General features: G+C 42.5%; 1 long non-coding RNA gene across 1 annotated transcript in view; it reads left to right on the top strand.

Moving 5' to 3' along the window:
• LOC146999038 (uncharacterized) overlaps nucleotides 1–22,787 on the top strand; it is a 610,841-nt gene that overhangs the window by 3,362 nt on the left and 584,692 nt on the right. The window lies entirely within an intron of this gene.

Genomic DNA, 22,787 nt, shown 5'->3' with positions numbered 1-22,787 from the left:
GTAAGTATCAATAGACTTCAGATTAAACGTGGAAATGCCACGGGAGCAACGACCAGGGTTAAGCAAAATTACATGAATTCCACAGCAGTTAAAAAGTGAAAAGAGGGAAAACCTGTATTATATTAATAAGTTGCGTGTACGTTTGAGCATTTTAATTTGAGTAAACGTTTACTTGATTTACGGTAACATTCAAAAGAAGAAAATATACTTCAAACAGAGAAAAGTTTTTTAATTAACCTTACTTTTATATTTCGATGATAGTCGGTGGAAAATAGAAGATTAAAAGTTTTTACGTTTCATTTATTTTTAAGATGTAGGATTTGCTTTTAATGTTTGAGTGTTCATATATACTATGGACAATTAAATTACGTATTGTTAAAGACAAAAATAATTTGTGAACACTGTAGGGCCTAACAGCGGCCGAGCGGTTACGTTGCTGAACACTGGCAGTTCGGTCCGATGTTTGAATCCCGCGAACGGGTTGGCTGCTTGGGCGTATTGGTAGTTTTCCCCATGTGTGCCTTTTATACAAGTCAATTTCCCTTAGAACGTCCTCCGTGAAGGCATCCATTCCTTTAGGCAGATAGCCCTCGAGTGCTGTGCCAAAATACAATAAACCAAACCAAGCCAAAAGCACTGTGGTAACTTTTGCGATCACAGCTGTTACTTTACGCATTTTCTTTTCTGCATGTTTGTTGAAATTTTACTTTATTCTAGTAGTTATTGATAAAAAGTTTACCATCGTTCTGCAACAAACGCGATTAGTCGTCGCTTTTCTTAGCCAGAAATTACAAGCAAATTACAATACAATATTACAAATTAAAATATTTGTAATATTTACAAATTACAATATTTGTAATATTTGTAATATGTAATAATATTTGTAATTTGTAATATAATATTATAAATTACAATATTGTAAGCAAAAATTAAGTGAGTCTTCTGAATAATTGCAAGAGAACGCTACTTCAATACTTATTTTACAATATTATCAAATTACAATATTTGTAATATTTGTAATATGTAATAATATTTGTAATTTGTAATTTTAATTACAAATTACAATATTGTAAGCAAAAATTAAGTTAGTCTTCTGAATAATTGCAAGAGAACACTACTTCAATACTACTCTAAAAATATGTAAATTCTCTAAGCATTTATTTACATATTTTTAGAATGATTTTGGTTAAGTGTAACAAGAAGAATTTTAGAAGGTTTGACATCGACTTGCTGACATTGATTTTATTGAACAACTTTTAAAACACGCCCTTCAGAGCATATTCAGTGAAGAATTCATGAAAAAATATGCACATTTTTTAGGTTATCTTTTTATGTAAGGAAAATCTTTCGAGTACAAAAGAACACGACAGAACTTATTCCTTCGTGTGCGTGATAAAATGATCAGATAAATAAATAAAAGAATGAATACAACGGAAATGTAAAACATAATAACGCAACGTTGGGCAGCTGTTTAATTTTGAAAATTTCATACTCTTATAGAAAAATTCTTGGATACATCCAAGTTTCGATCTGTTGATTTACGCTACGCTTCAATACGCATTTTTCACAGAAATTTGGTATTTTTCATTTTTCAACAAACTAACTAAAAAAAAAAAAAAAAAAAAAAAAAAAAAAAAGGATTGAAGTAAGAATTCCCCGCTTTCAGGAATGAACATTGGCTCCGCTTAAAGCTTTGGTACTGCTTAAAACTGAGCATGCTAATATAAACTGCAAAAGACCCTGGGTATATGGGCATTAAGAAATGTTTAAAGGAAGCAAAACTCGCATTTGTAGGTGTTCTAAAAATTTTGAGGAGATTCCCATCCTGAATAAGCGTTCCTTAAAACGGACAGAATTTCCCTCTGAAACATGTTTCATTACTTACAAAGTTTTGTATTCTTATATGCACTGAAATGTTAGCTCATCTTCGATATTCATCGCTCAAAAATTAATGAAATCTCAAACCTCTAAAGTCGAGTATCATTATATTTCATTACAATCGCAAATTTGTTACACGACAGTCTTGCAGCAACGATAATAACGAAGTAAGGCATATCCGTATTTCTTCTACCAGACTATGTTGTAAATAGAATAAAACTAAATAGGAAAAAGATAAGGACAAGTCCTATCAGTCATTGCTTCCTTTCTCACATAAAGGCAACTTAACTTGCATTAACCCTTTCCGGCACGCTACCTCTTAAATTCGGAGTTTTGATTAAAAAAAAAAAAAAAAGATAGGCAGTCTAATTAGGCCTAGAAGAGTGCACAAGTAAAATTTTGTGAAGATGGCACTTATCGTTTTAATTCTGTGGCACACTGATTGAATAGAGCTTCGAAAAGAGTGCTGAAACAAGCATTGTTGTCAATGAACTGACCGATGAGATGTGGAGAAAAAAAGAATACAGACTCTCATTTGTCCTAGATTATCGCTGAGCCCCGTCTGGGCACACCTAGGATTCGCCGTTTGATTTTAGGCAAGATTTCAAGGTAAAAATTTAAAACTAATATAGAATGAGGAGATTAGCATACAGCCAAAAAATAACATAGAAATTTCCTTTCAAACAATTCCTTTTATACACTAAAAAATATCTGGAAGATTTCTTTGAAAAATGAGGGTCTTGAAAAACTAAACATGGCTAAAATATATGGACTGGTTTTTGTTGAGCTGCCATCTACTATAAATAAAGAAGGTTCAGAGTAACCTATAGTAAGTTATAAATCCTTTTTCATTCAATTTTTCTGTGCGTACAGAAGCAAAGTTTTAGGTATGTCCAGACCGGACACACTACACACGACCGGAACCGTTACACCGAATTTCAAACCGCTCACACAGTACTTCCCATTGAGACACATGAACAAGCCCCGCAAGCGTTTTCTCGTATCTCAATTATTGACCCCGCCTCAAGCGACCGAAATTTCGATTGGGGCCGCCCCAATGGTCACGGAAATGGACCTAAATTTGACCCCCGATATCTCGGTCCCTAACTGTCCGATCGACTTACAATTTGAAACGTGACCTAACAGGGCTTAGGCCTTCCTCTCCATGCTCGACAGTCGCTACTCACCGCAGGGGGTCCAGGATATGTTTCCGTAATGTTAAAACACAAACTCGCGAATATCTCCGAAACGGCTCGATAGAATGTCGCAAATTTTGGTGTGAATGGGCACCCTAGTAATACCTACAAACCCTCCAAATTTGGTGGTCCTAGCTTCGATAGGTTTTTATTGGCGAATTTTTAAATGTGTCCAAAATGACCCTAAAATGGGTACACAAATTCGGTCCAGAAAATCCTATCGCGAAATTTAAAAATCCGAAATAGCCAAAATCTTGCTCTCGAAGAGTACATCAATTTAAAAAAAAGTTTGTCTCCAGGCCCAATAGGACCCGACTTTCGTAGGGTCAAAATTTCGAAATTTGACACATTTCGGCCGAGACTATTCCCTATAACCGTTGCACCGAATTTCAAACCGCTCACACAGTACTTCCCATTGAGACACATGAACAAGCCCCCGCAAGCGTTTTCTCGTAGCTCCATTATTGACCCCGGCGCAAGCGACCGAAATTTCGATTGGGGCCGCCCCAATGTTCACGGAAATGGACCAAACTTTGACCCCCCATATTTCGGTCCCTAATTGTCCGATCGACTTGCAATTTGGAACGTGACCTAACAGGGCTTAGGCCTTCATCTCCATGCTCGAGAATCGCAGCTCACCGCAGGGGTCCAGGGTATTTTTCCGTAATATTAAAACACAAACTCGCGAATATCTCCGAAAGGGCTCCATAGAATGTCGCAAATTTTTGTGTGAACTGGCACCCTAGTAATACCTACAAACCCTCCAAGTTTGGTGGTCCTAGCTTCGATAGTGTTTTATTGGCGAATTTTTAAACGTGTCCAAAATGACCCTAAAATGGGTTCCCAAATTCTGTCCAGAAAATCCTATCGCGGAATTTAAATATCTGGAATAGCCAAAATGTTGCTGTCGAAGAGTACATCAATTTAAAAAAAAACGTTTGTCTTCAGACCCAATAGGACCCGACTTTCGTAGAGTCAAAATTTCGAAATTTGACACATTTCGGACGCGACTATTCCCTATAACCGTTGCACCGAATTTCAAACCGCTCACACAGTACTTCCCATTGAGACACATGAACAAGCCCCCGCCAGCGTTTTCTCGTAGCTCCATTATTGACCCCGGGGCAAGCGACCGAAATTTCGATTGGGGCCGCCCCAATGGTCATGGAAATGGACCAAAATTTGACACCCCATATCTCGGTCCCTAATTGTCCGATCCACTTGCAATTTGGAACGTGACCTAACAGGGCTTAGGCCTTCATCTCCATGCTCGACAATCGCGGCTCACCGCAGGGGGTCCAGGGTATTTTTCCGTAATATTAAAACACACACTCGCGAATATCTCCGAAACGGCTCCATAGAATGTCGCAAATTTTGGTGTGAACGGGCACTCTAGTAATACCTACAAACCCTCCGAATTTAGTGGTCCTAGCTTCGATAGTTTTTTATTGGCGAATTTTTAAATGTGTCCAAAACGACCCTAAAATGGGTACACAAATTCGGTCCAGAAAATCGTATCGCGAAATTTAAAAATCCGAAATAGCCAAAATGTTGCTCTCGAAGAGTACATTATTTAAAAAAAAAGTTTGTCCCAACAGGACCCGACTTTCATAGGGTCAAAGTTTCGAAATTTGACACATTTCGGCCGCGACTATTCCCTATAACCGTTGCACTGAATTTCAAACCGCTCACACAGTACTTCCCATTGAGACACATGAACAAGCCCCCGCAAGAGTTTTCTCGTAGCTCTATTATTGACCCCGGCGCAAGCGACCGAAATTTCGATTGGGGCCGCCCCAACGGTCACGGAAATGGACCAAACTGTTATGTAGAGAAATTATCTGATAGCGTTATAAAGAAATTAGGTGAATGATTTTATGATTTATGGAAATTTAAATTTTATTTTGATTCTGAATTATTTAATTTAAGGCTTTAATTGTGGGGAAAAACAGATGCTTCTGGAAATATTATTTAGTTTAAATGAATATTATTTATTTTCTTTTATTGGCAAATCTTGTACAAACTTTTATTCATTGTGAAAGAAGCAGGGAAAGGGAGGCAATTTTCGCCAAGTCATGATTTCGCGCGCTTTAGAATGTTCGAGAAAGAATTTTCATTGTTAGTTGACCTTAAGAGAGGAAAGTACGTGACGGAAAGGTCAAAGGTTGCTACTTGTCTTTCAATGTAAGTCATTGAGGTTTTGGCGATTGAGGGTCCGGTTGTTGGCTAAGTGAAGAAGGGCGCGCATGCGCGATCACCCTTATTTCCGCATTCTGGAGTTGAAAACGAAGATTTTGCCATAATTAAGGGGGCGATAAGTGAAGCCATAGTGGGAGCCCGTTTTGGGAAGGAGGCGAAGGAAATTCGAGTTGGATACACACTTACTCTTGGACTCGCTTAGGCACTCACGCTTGGATTCGCTGACTTTCGGGTTTGCTGGTCTTGTGGACGTTGCTCTTGAAAACTGGCTTGAAGAAAATTGGAGTTGGATTCTCTCCCTTACTGACTGGTGGGTGTAATTTACTTGGGTCGTTACTCGTGAAGCTTGCTCTTGGGATGAGTAAGAACAGGCGAGCTGAAATGGCCTAGAAAAAACGTTTCTGACCTGAGCCTGAAAACCCTCTTCCTTGCGGCGTGCTGGTAAAGAGGCGAAATTTGAACGAGTTACCTGCGTGTGGACATAGGACTTTCAGGACCAAGCGGATAGCCGCCCTGGGCTGCAGTGCTCCTGTTTCTGTTCTACAGTAGTGAAGTGGAGTCTACATTTTTAGAACCTGTGTCAAGATGAGCCCGGCCGACATCAACTCTTGATAAGATAAGAGTCCTCCGCTTCAAGATGTCCCCTCAAGCTAAGTTGTATTTTTTTGGTGTGTTTGAACCCTAGGCAAGTTTTTTCAAAAACGTCCTTAGCAGTAAAAAACAACGTCGAATCTAAAATTTAACTCTCAGGCCTTAAATTGTTTCCCTTTCCGTTCTTTTAAATCACCAGACAAACCTTAAGTTTTTTTTATGAATTTAAATGAACAGACTCTCAGATGAGGTTAAGATATTTCTTATTGTGTTGTAATTGAATAAACTGATATTTAATCTGGAGCCTCTTACAGTATGTTTTTTTTATATATTTAATATGAACTTTTCCTTTATATCTTGTATATGTTTTATGTTTTCGATCCTCTCACGGCGCGGTCCCGGAATGCATTCTTTTCACAACGCAAAAATGCTATACACGTTTCACTATACGATCACTCCCTTTAACGGCAAGTAGTTCATATTTAACATTTAACAATATAGGAATTTCAGATATAACATGGTACCTTGAAGAAAAACTATTTAACCTATGGTCGAAACTTTCTTTTCTTCATAACATTGGTGCCGTGAAGTAAGATTCATAACATTATTTCCCGGCGTGAACTTAAGTAAATATAACAAAACTTTGACACCCCATATCTCGGTCCCTAATTATCCGATCGACTTGCAATTTGAAACGTGACCTAACAGAGCTTAGGTCTTCCTCTCCATGCTCGACAATCGCGGCTCACCGCAGGGGGTCCAGGGTATTTTCCGTAATGTAAAAACACAAACTCGCGAATATCTCCGAAACGGCTCGATAGAATGTCAAAAATTCTGGTGTGAACTGGCACTCTAGTAATACCTACAAGCCCTCCGAATTTGGTGGTCCGAGCTTCGATAGTTTTTTATTGGCGAATTTTTAAATGTGTCCAAAATGACCCTAAAATGGGTACCCAAATTCGGTTCAGAAAATCCTATCGCGAAATTTAAAATCCGAAATAGCCAAAATGTTGCTCTAGAAGAGTACATCAATTTAAAAAAAAAGTTTGTCTCCAGGCCCAATAGGACCCGACGTTCATAGGGTCAAAGATTCGAAATTTGACACATTTCGGCCGCGACTATTCCCTATAACCGTTGCACCGAATTTCAAACCGCTCACACAGTACTTCCCATTGAGACACGTGAACAAGCCCCCGCAAGAGTTTTCTCGTAGCTCCATTATTGAATCCGGCGCAAGCGACCGAATTTTCGATTGTGCCGTCCCAATGCTCACGGAAATGGACCAAACTTTGACACACCGTATCTCGGTCCCTAATTGTCCGATCGACTTGCAATTTGGAACGTGACCTAACAGGGCTTAGGCCTTCATCTCCATGCTCGACAATCGCGGCTCACCGCAGGGGGTCCAGGGAATTTTTCCGTAATGTTAAAACACAAACTCGCGAATATCTCCGAAACGGCTCGATAGAATGTCAAAAATTCTGGTGTGAACTGGCACTCTAGTAATACCTACAAGCCCTCCGAATTTGGTGGTCCGAGCTTCGATAGTTTTTTATTGGCGAATTTTTAAATGTGTCCAAAATGACCCTAAAATGGGTACCCAAATTCGGTCCAGAAAATCCTATCGCGAAATTTAAAAATCCGAAATAGCCAAAATGTTGCTCTCAAAGAGTACATCAAATTAAAAAAAAAGTTTGTCTCCAGGCCCAATAGGACCCGTCTTTCGTAGGGTCAAAAGTTCGAAATTTGACACATTTCGGAGGCGACTATAACCGTTATACCGTTGCACCCTATAACCGTTGCACCCAATTTCAAACCGCTCACACAGTACTTCTCATTGAGACACATGGACAAGCCCCCGCCAGCGTTTTCTCGTAGTTCCATTATTGACCCCGGAGCAAGCGACCGAAATTTCGATTGGGGCCGCCCCAAGGTCACGGAAATGGACCAAACTTTGACACCCCATATCTCGGTCCCTAATTGTCCGATCGACAAGCAATTTGGAACGTGACCTAACAGGGCTTAGGCCTTCATCTCCATGCTCGACAATCGCGGCTCACCGCAGGGGTCCAGAGTATTTTTCCGTAATGTTAAAACACAAACTCGCGAATATCTCCGAAACGGCTTGATAGAATGTCGCAAATTTTGGTGTGAACGGTCACCCTAGTAAAATCTACAAACCCTTCAAATTTGGTGGTCCTAGCTTCAATAGTTTTTTTATTGGCGAATTTTTAAATGTGACCAAAATGATTCTAAAATGGGAACCCAAATTCTGTCCAGAAAATCCTATCGCGAAATTTAAAAATCTGAAATAGCCAGAATGTTGCTGTCGAAGAGTACATCAATTTTAAAAAAAAGTTTGTCTTCAGACCCAATAGGACCCGACTTTCATAGGGTCAAAATTTCGAAATTTGACACATTTCGACCGCGACTATTCCCTATAACCGTTGCACCGAATTTCAAACCGCTCACACAGTACTTCCCATTGAGACACATGAAGAAGCCCCGCAAGTGTTTTCTCGTAGCTCCATTATTGACCCCGGAGCAAGCGACCGAAATTTCGATTGGGGCCGGAAATGGTCACGGAAATGGTTTCGATGGTCACGGAAATGGACCAAACTTTGACACCCCATATCTCGGTCCCTAATTGTCCGATCGACTTGCAATTTGGAACGTGACCTAACAGGGCTTAGGCCTTCATCTCCATGCTCGACAATCGCGGCTCACCGCAGGGGGTTTAGGATATTTTTCCGTAATGTAAAAACACAAACTCGCGAATATCTCCGAAACGGCTCGATAGAATGTCAAAAATTCTGGTGTGAACTGGCACTCTAGTAATACCTACAAGCCCTCCGAATTTGGTGGTCCGAGCTTCGATAGTTTTTTATTGGCGAATTTTTAAATGTGTCCAAAATGACCCTAAAATGGGTACCCAAATTCGGTTCAGAAAATCCTATCGCGAAATTTAAAATCCGAAATAGCCAAAATGTTGCTCTAGAAGAGTACATCAATTTAAAAAAAAAGTTTGTCTCCAGGCCCAATAGGACCCGACGTTCATAGGGTCAAAGATTCGAAATTTGACACATTTCGGCCGCGACTATTCCCTATAACCGTTGCACCGAATTTCAAACCGCTCACACAGTACTTCCCATTGAGACACGTGAACAAGCCCCCGCAAGAGTTTTCTCGTAGCTCCATTATTGAATCCGGCGCAAGCGACCGAATTTTCGATTGTGCCGTCCCAATGCTCACGGAAATGGACCAAACTTTGACACACCGTATCTCGGTCCCTAATTGTCCGATCGACTTGCAATTTGGAACGTGACCTAACAGGGCTTAGGCCTTCATCTCCATGCTCGACAATCGCGGCTCACCGCAGGGGGTCCAGGGAATTTTTCCGTAATGTTAAAACACAAACTCGCGAATATCTCCGAAACGGCTCGATAGAATGTCAAAAATTCTGGTGTGAACTGGCACTCTAGTAATACCTACAAGCCCTCCGAATTTGGTGGTCCGAGCTTCGATAGTTTTTTATTGGCGAATTTTTAAATGTGTCCAAAATGACCCTAAAATGGGTACCCAAATTCGGTCCAGAAAATCCTATCGCGAAATTTAAAAATCCGAAATAGCCAAAATGTTGCTCTCAAAGAGTACATCAAATTAAAAAAAAAGTTTGTCTCCAGGCCCAATAGGACCCGTCTTTCGTAGGGTCAAAAGTTCGAAATTTGACACATTTCGGAGGCGACTATAACCGTTATACCGTTGCACCCTATAACCGTTGCACCCAATTTCAAACCGCTCACACAGTACTTCTCATTGAGACACATGGACAAGCCCCCGCCAGCGTTTTCTCGTAGTTCCATTATTGACCCCGGAGCAAGCGACCGAAATTTCGATTGGGGCCGCCCCAAGGTCACGGAAATGGACCAAACTTTGACACCCCATATCTCGGTCCCTAATTGTCCGATCGACAAGCAATTTGGAACGTGACCTAACAGGGCTTAGGCCTTCATCTCCATGCTCGACAATCGCGGCTCACCGCAGGGGTCCAGAGTATTTTTCCGTAATGTTAAAACACAAACTCGCGAATATCTCCGAAACGGCTTGATAGAATGTCGCAAATTTTGGTGTGAACGGTCACCCTAGTAAAATCTACAAACCCTTCAAATTTGGTGGTCCTAGCTTCAATAGTTTTTTTATTGGCGAATTTTTAAATGTGACCAAAATGATTCTAAAATGGGAACCCAAATTCTGTCCAGAAAATCCTATCGCGAAATTTAAAAATCTGAAATAGCCAGAATGTTGCTGTCGAAGAGTACATCAATTTTAAAAAAAAGTTTGTCTTCAGACCCAATAGGACCCGACTTTCATAGGGTCAAAATTTCGAAATTTGACACATTTCGACCGCGACTATTCCCTATAACCGTTGCACCGAATTTCAAACCGCTCACACAGTACTTCCCATTGAGACACATGAAGAAGCCCCGCAAGTGTTTTCTCGTAGCTCCATTATTGACCCCGGAGCAAGCGACCGAAATTTCGATTGGGGCCGGAAATGGTCACGGAAATGGTTTCGATGGTCACGGAAATGGACCAAACTTTGACACCCCATATCTCGGTCCCTAATTGTCCGATCGACTTGCAATTTGGAACGTGACCTAACAGGGCTTAGGCCTTCATCTCCATGCTCGACAATCGCGGCTCACCGCAGGGGGTTTAGGATATTTTTCCGTAATATTAAAACACAAACTCGCGAATATCTCCGAAACGGCTTGATAGAATGTCGCAAATTTTGGTGTGAACTGGCACCCTAGTAAAACCTACAAACCCTCCAAATTTGGTGGTCCTAGCTTCCATAGTTTTTTATTGGCGAATTTTTAAATGTGTTAAAAATGACCCTAAAATGGGTACCCAAATTCGGTCCAGAAAATCCTATCGCGAAATTTAAAAATCCGAAATAGCCAAAATGTTGCTCTCGAAGAGTACATCAATTTAAAAATAAAGTTTGTCTCTAGGCCCAATAGGACCCGACTTTCATAGGGTCAAAGTTTCGAAATTTGACACATTTCGGCCGCGACTATTCCCTAAAACCGTTGCACCGAATTTCAAACCGCTCACACAGTACTTCCCATTGAGACACATGAAGAAGCCCCCGCCAGCGTTTTCTCGTAGTTTCATTATTGACCCCGGATCAAGCGACCGAAATTTCGATTGGGGCCGCCCCAAGGTCACGGAAATGGACCAAACTTTGACACCCCATATCTCGGTCCCTAATTGTCCGATCGACTTGCAATTTGGAACGTGGCCTAACAGGGCTTAGGCCTTCATCTCCATGCTCGACAATCGCGGCTCACCGCAGGGGGTTTAGGGTATTTTTCCGTAATATTAAAACACAAACACGCGAATATCTCCGAAAGGGCTCCATAGAATGTCGCAAATTTTTGTGTGAACTGGCACCCTAGTAATACCTACAAACACTCCAAATTTGGTGGTCCTAGCTTCGATAGTGTTTTATTGGCCAATTTTTAAACGTGTCCAAAATGACCCTAAAATGGGTACCCAAATTCGGTCCAGAAATTCCTATCGCGAAATTTAAAAATCCGAAATAGCGAAAATGTTGCTCTCGAAGAGAATTCAATTTAAAAAATAAGTTTGTCTCCAGGCTCAATAGGACCCGATTTTCATAGGGTCAAAGTTCGAAATTTGACACATTTCGGACGCGACTATTCCCTATAACCGTTGCACCGAATTTCAAACCGCTCACACAGTACTTCTCATTGAGACACATGAACAAGCCCCCGCAAGCCTTTTCTCGTAGCTCCATTATTGACCCCGGAGCAAGCGACCGAAATTTCGATTGGGGCCGCCCCAATGGTCACGGAAATGGACCAAACTTTGACACCCCATATCTCGGTCCCTAATTGTCCGATCGACTTGCAATTTGGAACGTGACCTAACAGGGCTTAGGCCTTCATCTCCATGCTCGACAATCGCGGCTCACCGCAGGGGGTTTAGGATATTTTTCCGTAATATTAAAACACAAACTCGCGAATATCTCCGAAAGGGCTCCATAGAATGTCGCAAATTTTTGTGTGAACTGGCACCCTAGTAAAACCTACAAACCCTCCAAATTTGGTGGTCCTAGCTTCCATAGTTTTTTATTGGCGAATTTTTAAATGTGTTAAAAATGACCCTAAAATGGGTACCCAAATTCGGTCCAGAAAATCCTATCGCGAAATTTAAAAATCCGAAATAGCGAAAATGTTGCTCTCGAAGAGTACATCAATTTAAAAATAAAGTTTGTCTCTAGGCCCAATAGGACCCGACTTTCATAGGGTCAAAGGTTCGAAATTTGACACATTTCGGCCGCGACTATTCCCTAAAACCGTTGCACCGAATTTCAAACCGCTCACACAGTACTTCCCATTGATACACATGAACAAGCCCCCGCCAGCGTTTTCTCGTAGTTCCATTATTGACCCCGGATCAAGCGACCGAAATTTCGATTGGGGCCGCCCCAAGGTCACGGAAATGGACCAAATTTGACACCCCATATCTCGGTCCCTAATTGTCCGATGGACTTGCAATTTGGAACGTGGCCTAACAGGGCTTAGGCCTTCATCTCCATGCTCGACAATCGCGGCTCACCGCAGGGGGTTTAGGGTATTTTTCCGTAATATTAAAACACAAACACGCGAATATCTCCGAAAGGGCTCCATAGATTGTCGCAAATTTTTGTGTGAACTGGCACCCTAGTAATACCTACAAACACTCCAAATTTGGTGGTCCTAGCTTCGATAGTGTTTTATTGGACAATTTTTAAACGTGTCCAAAATGACCCTAAAATGGGTACCCAAATTCGGTCCAGAAATTCCTATCGCGAAATTTAAAAATCCGAAATAGCGAAAATGTTGCTCTCGAAGAGAATTCAATTTAAAAATTAAGTTTGTCTCCAGGCTCAATAGGACCCGATTTTCATAGGGTCAAAGTTTCGAAATTTGACACATTTCGGACGCGACTATTCCCTATAACCGTTGCACCGAATTTCAAACCGCTCACACAGTACTTCTCATTGAGACACATGAACAAGCCCCCGCAAGCGTTTTCTCGTTGCTCCATTATTGACCCCGGAGCAAGCGACCGAAATTTCGATTGGGGCCGCCCCAATGGTCACGAAAATGGACCAAACTTTGACACCCCATATCTCGGTCCCTAATTGTCCGATCGACTTGCAATTTGGAACGTGGACTAACAGGGCTTAGGCCTTCATCTCCATGCTCGACAATCGCGGCTCACCGCAGGGGGTTTAGGGTATTTTTCCGTAATATTAAAACACAAACTCGCGAATATCTCCGAAAGGGCTCCATAGAATGTCGCAAATTTTTGTGTGAACTGGCACCCTAGTAATACCTACAAACCCTCCAAATTTGGTGGTCCTAGCTTCGATAGTGTTTTATTGGCCAATTTTTAAACGTGTCCAAAATGACCCTAAAATGGGTACCCAAATGCGGTCCAGAAATTCCTATCGCGAAATTTAAAAATCCGAAATAGCGAAAATGTTGCTCTCGAAGAGAATTCAATTTAAAAAATAAGTTTGTCTCCAGGCCCAATAGGACCCGACTTTCATAGGGTCCTATCGGGCCTGGAGACATTTCGGACGCGATTATTCCCTATAACCGTTGCACCGAATTTCAAACCGCTCACACAGTACTTCCCATTGAGACACATGAACAAGCCCCCGCAAGCGTTTTCTCGTAGCTCCATTTTTGACCCCGGAGGAAGCGACCGAAATTTCAATTGGGGCCGCCCCAATGGTCACGGAAATGGACCAAACTTTGACACCCCATATCTCGGTCCCTAATTGTCCGATCCACTTGCAATTTGGAACGTGACCTAACAGGGCTTAGGCCTTCATCTCCATGCTCGACAATCGCGGTTTACCGCAGGGTTCCAGGGTAATTTTCCGTAATGTTAAAACACAAACTCGCGAATATCTCCGAAACGGCTCGATAGAATGTCGCAAATTTTGGTGTGAATGGTCACCCTAGTAAAACCTACAAACCCTCCAAATTTGGTGGTCCTAGCTTCGATAGTTTTTTATTGGCGAATATTTAAAGGTGTCCAAAATGACCCTAAAATGGGTACCCAAATTCGGTCCAGAAAATGCTATCGCGAAATTTAAAAATCTGAAATAGCCAAAATGTTGCTGTCGAACAGTACATATATTTAACAAAAAAGTTTGTCTTCAGACCCAATAGGACCAGACTTTCATAGGGTCAAAGTTTCAAAATTTGACTTATTTCCGCCGCGACTATTCCCTATAACCGTTGCACCGAATTTCAAACCGCTCACACAGTACTTCTCATTGAGACACATGAACAAGCCCCCGCAAGCGTTTTCTCGTAGCTCCATTATTGACCCCGGAGCAAGCGACCGAAATTTCGATTGGGGCCGCCCCAATGGTCACGGAAATGGACCAAACTTTGACACCCCATATCTCGGTCCCTAATTGTCCGATCGACTTGCAATTTGGAACGTGACCTAACAGGGCTTAGGCCTTCATCTCCATGCTCGACAATCGCGGCTCACCGCAGGGTGTTTAGGATATTTTTCCGTAATATTAAAACACAAACTCGCGAATATCTCCGAAAGGGCTCCATAGAATGTCGCAAATTTTTGTGTGAACTGGCACCCTAGTAAAACCTACAAACCCTCCAAATTTGGTGGTCCTAGCTTCCATAGTTTTTTACTGGCGAATTTTTAAATGTGTTAAAAATGACCCTAAAATGGGTACCCAAATTCGGTCCAGAAAATCCTATCGCGAAATTTAAAAATCCGAAATAGCCAAAATGTTGCTCTCGAAGAGTACATCAATTTAAAAATAAAGTTTGTCTCTAGGCCCAATAGGACCCGACTTTCATAGGGTCAAAGTTTCGAAATTTGACACATTTCGGCCGCGACTATTCCCTAAAACCGTTGCACCGAATTTCAAACCGCTCACACAGTACTTCCCATTGAGACATATGAACAAGCCCCCGCCAGCGTTTTCTCGTAGTTCCATTATTGACCCCGGATCAAGCGACCGAAATTTCGATTGGGGCCGCCCCAAGGTCACGGAAATGGACCAAACTTTGACACCCCATATCTCGGTCCCTAATTGTCCGATCGACTTGCAATTTGGAACGTGGCCTAACAGGGCTTAGGCCTTCATCTCCATGCTCGACAATCGCGGCTCACCGCAGGGGGTTTAGGGTATTTTTCCGTAATATTAAAACACAAACACGCGAATATCTCCGAAAGGGCTCCATAGAATGTCGCAAATTTTTGTGTGAACTGGCACCCTAGTAATACCTACAAACACTCCAAATTTGGTGGTCCTAGCTTCGATAGTGTTTTATTGGCCAATTTTTAAACGTGTCCAAAATGACCCTAAAATGGGTACCCAAATTCGGTCCAGAAATTCCTATCGCGAAATTTAAAAATCCGAAATAGCGAAAATGTTGCTCTCGAAGAGAATTCAATTTAAAAAATAAGTTTGTCTCCAGGCTCAATAGGACCCGATTTTCATAGGGTCAAAGTTCGAAATTTGACACATTTCGGACGCGACTATTCCCTATAACCGTTGCACCGAATTTCAAACCGCTCACACAGTACTTCTCATTGAGACACATGAACAAGCCCCCGCAAGCCTTTTCTCGTAGCTCCATTATTGACCCCGGAGCAAGCGACCGAAATTTCGATTGGGGCCGCCCCAATGGTCACGGAAATGGACCAAACTTTGACACCCCATATCTCGGTCCCTAATTGTCCGATCGACTTGCAATTTGGAACGTGACCTAACAGGGCTTAGGCCTTCATCTCCATGCTCGACAATCGCGGCTCACCGCAGGGGGTTTAGGATATTTTTCCGTAATATTAAAACACAAACTCGCGAATATCTCCGAAAGGGCTCCATAGAATGTCGCAAATTTTTGTGTGAACTGGCACCCTAGTAAAACCTACAAACCCTCCAAATTTGGTGGTCCTAGCTTCCATAGTTTTTTATTGGCGAATTTTTAAATGTGTTAAAAATGACCCTAAAATGGGTACCCAAATTCGGTCCAGAAAATCCTATCGCGAAATTTAAAAATCCGAAATAGCGAAAATGTTGCTCTCGAAGAGTACATCAATTTAAAAATAAAGTTTGTCTCTAGGCCCAATAGGACCCGACTTTCATAGGGTCAAAGGTTCGAAATTTGACACATTTCGGCCGCGACTATTCCCTAAAACCGTTGCACCGAATTTCAAACCGCTCACACAGTACTTCCCATTGATACACATGAACAAGCCCCCGCCAGCGTTTTCTCGTAGTTCCATTATTGACCCCGGATCAAGCGACCGAAATTTCGATTGGGGCCGCCCCAAGGTCACGGAAATGGACCAAATTTGACACCCCATATCTCGGTCCCTAATTGTCCGATGGACTTGCAATTTGGAACGTGGCCTAACAGGGCTTAGGCCTTCATCTCCATGCTCGACAATCGCGGCTCACCGCAGGGGGTTTAGGGTATTTTTCCGTAATATTAAAACACAAACACGCGAATATCTCCGAAAGGGCTCCATAGATTGTCGCAAATTTTTGTGTGAACTGGCACCCTAGTAATACCTACAAACACTCCAAATTTGGTGGTCCTAGCTTCGATAGTGTTTTATTGGACAATTTTTAAACGTGTCCAAAATGACCCTAAAATGGGTACCCAAATTCGGTCCAGAAATTCCTATCGCGAAATTTAAAAATCCGAAATAGCGAAAATGTTGCTCTCGAAGAGAATTCAATTTAAAAATTAAGTTTGTCTCCAGGCTCAATAGGACCCGATTTTCATAGGGTCAAAGTTTCGAAATTTGACACATTTCGGACGCGACTATTCCCTATAACCGTTGCACCGAATTTCAAACCGCTCACACAGTACTTCTCATTGAGACACATGAACAAGCCCCCGCAAGCGTTTTCTCGTTGCTCCATTATTGACCCCGGAGCAAGCGACCGAAATTTCGATTGGGGCCGCCCCAATGGTCACGAAAATGGACCAAACTTTGACACCCCATATCTCGGTCCCTAATTGTCCGATCGACTTGCAATTTGGAACGTGGACTAACAGGGCTTAGGCCTTCATCTCCATGCTCGACAATCGCGGCTCACCGCAGGGGGTTTAGGGTATTTTTCCGTAATATTAAAACACAAACTCGCGAATATCTCCGAAAGGGCTCCATAGAATGTCGCAAATTTTTGTGTGAACTGGCACCCTAGTAATACCTACAAACCCTCCAAATTTGGTGGTCCTAGCTTCGATAGTGTTTTATTGGCCAATTTTTAAACGTGTCCAAAATGACCCTAAAATGGGTACCCAAATGCGGTCCAGAAATTCCTATCGCGAAATTTAAAAATCCGAAATAGCGAAAATGTTGCTCTCGAAGAGAATTCAATTTAAAAAATAAGTTTGTCTCCAGGCCCAATAGGACCCGACTTTCATAGGGTCCTATCGGGCCTGGAGACATTTCGGACGCGATTATTCCCTATAACCGTTGCACCGAATTTCAAACCGCTCACACAGTACTTCCCATTGAGACACATGAACAAGCCCCCGCAAGCGTTTTCTCGTAGCTCCATTTTTGACCCCGGAGGAAGCGACCGAAATTTCAATTGGGGCCGCCCCAATGGTCACGGAAATGGACCAAACTTTGACACCCCATATCTCGGTCCCTAATTGTCCGATCCACTTGCAATTTGGAACGTGACCTAACAGGGCTTAGGCCTTCATCTCCATGCTCGACAATCGCGGTTTACCGCAGGGTTCCAGGGTAATTTTCCGTAATGTTAAAACACAAACTCGCGAATATCTCCGAAACGGCTCGATAGAATGTCGCAAATTTTGGTGTGAATGGTCACCCTAGTAAAACCTACAAACCCTCCAAATTTGGTGGTCCTAGCTTCGATAGTTTTTTATTGGCGAATATTTAAAGGTGTCCAAAATGACCCTAAAATGGGTACCCAAATTCGGTCCAGAAAATGCTATCGCGAAATTTAAAAATCTGAAATAGCCAAAATGTTGCTGTCGAACAGTACATATATTTAACAAAAAAGTTTGTCTTCAGACCCAATAGGACCAGACTTTCATAGGGTCAAAGTTTCAAAATTTGACTTATTTCCGCCGCGACTATTCCCTATAACCGTTGCACCGAATTTCAAACCGCTCACACAGTACTTCTCATTGAGACACATGAACAAGCCCCCGCAAGCGTTTTCTCGTAGCTCCATTATTGACCCCGGAGCAAGCGACCGAAATTTCGATTGGGGCCGCCCCAATGGTCACGGAAATGGACCAAACTTTGACACCCCATATCTCGGTCCCTAATTGTCCGATCGACTTGCAATTTGGAACGTGACCTAACAGGGCTTAGGCCTTCATCTCCATGCTCGACAATCGCGGCTCACCGCAGGGTGTTTAGGATATTTTTCCGTAATATTAAAACACAAACTCGCGAATATCTCCGAAAGGGCTCCATAGAATGTCGCAAATTTTTGTGTGAACTGGCACCTAGTAAAACCTACAAACCCTCCAAATTTGGTGGTCCTAGCTTCCATAGTTTTTTACTGGCGAATTTTTAAATGTGTTAAAAATGACCCTAAAATGGGTACCCAAATTCGGTCCAGAAAATCCTATCGCGAAATTTAAAAATCCGAAATAGCCAAAATGTTGCTCTCGAAGAGTACATCAATTTAAAAATAAAGTTTGTCTCTAGGCCCAATAGGACCCGACTTTCATAGGGTCAAAGTTTCGAAATTTGACACATTTCGGCCGCGACTATTCCCTAAAACCGTTGCACCGAATTTCAAACCGCTCACACAGTACTTCCCATTGAGACATATGAACAAGCCCCCGCCAGCGTTTTCTCGTAGTTCCATTATTGACCCCGGATCAAGCGACCGAAATTTCGATTGGGGCCGCCCCAAGGTCACGGAAATGGACCAAACTTTGACACCCCATATCTCGGTCCCTAATTGTCCGATGGACTTGGAATTTGGAACGTGGCGTAGAAGGGCTTAGGCCTTCATCTCCATGCTCGACAATCGCGGCTCACCGCAGGGGGTTTAGGGTATTTTTCCGTAATATTAAAACACAAACACGCGAATATCTCCGAAAGGGCTCCATAGAATGTCGCAAATTTTTGTGTGAACTGGCACCCTAGTAATACCTACAAACACTCCAAATTTGGTGGTCCTAGCTTCGATAGTGTTTTATTGGCCAATTTTTAAACGTGTCCAAAATGACCCTAAAATGGGTACCCAAATTCGGTCCAGAAATTCCTATCGCGAAATTTAAAAATCCGAAATAGCGAAAATGTTGCTCTCGAAGAGAATTCAATTTAAAAAATAAGTTTGTCTCCAGGCTCAATAGGACCCGATTTTCATAGGGTCAAAGTTTCGAAATTTGACACATTTCGGACGCGACTGTTCCCTATAACCGTTGCACCGAATTTCAAACCGCTCACACAGTACTTCTCATTGAGACACATGAACAAGCCCCCGCAAGCGTTTTCTCGTTGCTCCATTATTGACCCCGGAGCAAGCGACCGAAATTTCGATTGGGGCCGCCCCAATGGTCACGGAAATGGACCAAACTTTGACACCCCATATCTCGGTCCCTAATTGTCCGATCGACTTGCAATTTGGAACGTGGACTAACTGGGCTTAGGCCTTCATCTCCATGCTCGACAATCGCGGCTCACCGCAGGGGGTTTAGGGTATTTTTCCGTAATATTAAAACACAAACTCGCGAATATCTCCGAAAGGGCTCCATAGAATGTCGCTAATTTTTGTGTGAACTGGCACCCTAGTAATACCTACAAACCCTCCAAATTTGGTGGTCCTAGCTTCGATAGTGTTTTATTGGCCAATTTTTAAACGTGTCCAAAATGACCCTAAAATGGGTACCCAAATGCGGTCCAGAAATTCCTATCGCGAAATTTAAAAATCCGAAATAGCGAAAATGTTGCTCTCGAAGAGAATTCAATTAAAAAATAAGTTTGTCTCCAGGCCCAATAGGACCCGACTTTCATAGGGTCCTATTGGGCCTGGAGACATTTCGGACGCGATTATTCCCTATAACCGTTGCACCGAATTTCAAACCGCTCACACAGTACTTCCCATTGAGACACATGAACAAGCCCCCGCAAGCGTTTTCTCGTAGCTCCATTTTTGACCCCGGAGGAAGCGACCGAAATTTCAATTGGGGCCGCCCCAATGGTCACGGAAATGGACCAAACTTTGACACCCCATATCTCGGTCCCTAATTGTCCGATCCACTTGCAATTTGGAACGTGACCTAACAGGGCTTAGGCCTTCATCTCCATGCTCGACAATCGCGGCTCACCGGAGGGGTCCAGAGTATTTTTCCGTAATGTTAAAACACAAACTCGCGAATATCTCCGAAACGGCTTGATAGAATGTCGCAAATTTTGGTGTGAACGGTCACCCTAGTAAAATCTACAAACCCTTCAAATTTGGTGGTCCTAGCTTCAATAGTTTTTTTATTGGCGAATTTTTAAATGTGACCAAAATGATTCTAAAATGGGAACCCAAATTCTGTCCAGAAAATCCTATCGCGAAATTTAAAAATCTGAAATAGCCAGAATGTTGCTGTCGAAGAGTACATCAATTTTAAAAAAAAGTTTGTCTTCAGACCCAATAGGACCCGACTTTCATAGGGTCAAAATTTCGAAATTTGACACATTTCGACCGCGACTATTCCCTATAACCGTTGCACCGAATTTCAAACCGCTCACACAGTACTTCCCATTGAGACACATGAAGAAGCCCCGCAAGTGTTTTCTCGTAGCTCCATTATTGACCCCGGAGCAAGCGACCGAAATTTCGATTGGGGCCGGAAATGGTCACGGAAATGGTTTCGATGGTCACGGAAATGGACCAAACTTTGACACCCCATATCTCGGGCCCTAATTGTCCGATCGACTTGCAATTTGGAACGTGACCTAACAGGGCTTAGGCCTTCATCTCCATGCTCGACAATCGCGGCTCACCGCAGGGGGTTTAGGATATTTTTCCGTAATGTAAAAACACAAACTCGCGAATATCTCCGAAACGGCTCGATAGAATGTCAAAAATTCTGGTGTGAACTGGCACTCTAGTAATACCTACAAGCCCTCCGAATTTGGTGGTCCGAGCTTCGATAGTTTTTTATTGGCGAATTTTTAAATGTGTCCAAAATGACCCTAAAATGGGTACCCAAATTCGGTTCAGAAAATCCTATCGCGAAATTTAAAATCCGAAATAGCCAAAATGTTGCTCTAGAAGAGTACATCAATTTAAAAAAAAAGTTTGTCTCCAGGCCCAATAGGACCCGACGTTCATAGGGTCAAAGATTCGAAATTTGACACATTTCGGCCGCGACTATTCCCTATAACCGTTGCACCGAATTTCAAACCGCTCACACAGTACTTCCCATTGAGACACGTGAACAAGCCCCCGCAAGAGTTTTCTCGTAGCTCCATTATTGAATCCGGCGCAAGCGACCGAATTTTCGATTGTGCCGTCCCAATGCTCACGGAAATGGACCAAACTTTGACACACCGTATCTCGGTCCCTAATTGTCCGATCGACTTGCAATTTGGAACGTGACCTAACAGGGCTTAGGCCTTCATCTCCATGCTCGACAATCGCGGCTCACCGCAGGGGGTCCAGGGAATTTTTCCGTAATGTTAAAACACAAACTCGCGAATATCTCCGAAACGGCTCGATAGAATGTCAAAAATTCTGGTGTGAACTGGCACTCTAGTAATACCTACAAGCCCTCCGAATTTGGTGGTCCGAGCTTCGATAGTTTTTTATTGGCGAATTTTTAAATGTGTCCAAAATGACCCTAAAATGGGTACCCAAATTCGGTCCAGAAAATCCTATCGCGAAATTTAAAAATCCGAAATAGCCAAAATGTTGCTCTCAAAGAGTACATCAAATTAAAAAAAAAGTTTGTCTCCAGGCCCAATAGGACCCGTCTTTCGTAGGGTCAAAAGTTCGAAATTTGACACATTTCGGAGGCGACTATAACCGTTATACCGTTGCACCCTATAACCGTTGCACCCAATTTCAAACCGCTCACACAGTACTTCTCATTGAGACACATGGACAAGCCCCCGCCAGCGTTTTCTCGTAGTTCCATTATTGACCCCGGAGCAAGCGACCGAAATTTCGATTGGGGCCGCCCCAAGGTCACGGAAATGGACCAAACTTTGACACCCCATATCTCGGTCCCTAATTGTCCGATCGACAAGCAATTTGGAACGTGACCTAACAGGGCTTAGGCCTTCATCTCCATGCTCGACAATCGCGGCTCACCGCAGGGGTCCAGAGTATTTTTCCGTAATGTTAAAACACAAACTCGCGAATATCTCCGAAACGGCTTGATAGAATGTCGCAAATTTTGGTGTGAACGGTCACCCTAGTAAAATCTACAAACCCTTCAAATTTGGTGGTCCTAGCTTCAATAGTTTTTTTATTGGCGAATTTTTAAATGTGACCAAAATGATTCTAAAATGGGAACCCAAATTCTGTCCAGAAAATCCTATCGCGAAATTTAAAAATCTGAAATAGCCAGAATGTTGCTGTCGAAGAGTACATCAATTTTAAAAAAAAGTTTGTCTTCAGACCCAATAGGACCCGACTTTCATAGGGTCAAAATTTCGAAATTTGACACATTTCGACCGCGACTATTCCCTATAACCGTTGCACCGAATTTCAAACCGCTCACACAGTACTTCCCATTGAGACACATGAAGAAGCCCCGCAAGTGTTTTCTCGTAGCTCCATTATTGACCCCGGAGCAAGCGACCGAAATTTCGATTGGGGCCGGAAATGGTCACGGAAATGGT

The sequence above is a fragment of the Stegodyphus dumicola genome, chromosome 1 (assembly GCF_044657685.1).
Source record: "Stegodyphus dumicola isolate Sdum_Otavi_A_Nest chromosome 1, ASM4465768v1".
Classification (NCBI taxonomy): domain Eukaryota; kingdom Metazoa; phylum Arthropoda; class Arachnida; order Araneae; family Eresidae; genus Stegodyphus; species Stegodyphus dumicola.
The sequence above is the reverse complement of the archived record's forward strand: the minus strand, read 5'-3'. Positions and strand labels throughout refer to the sequence as shown.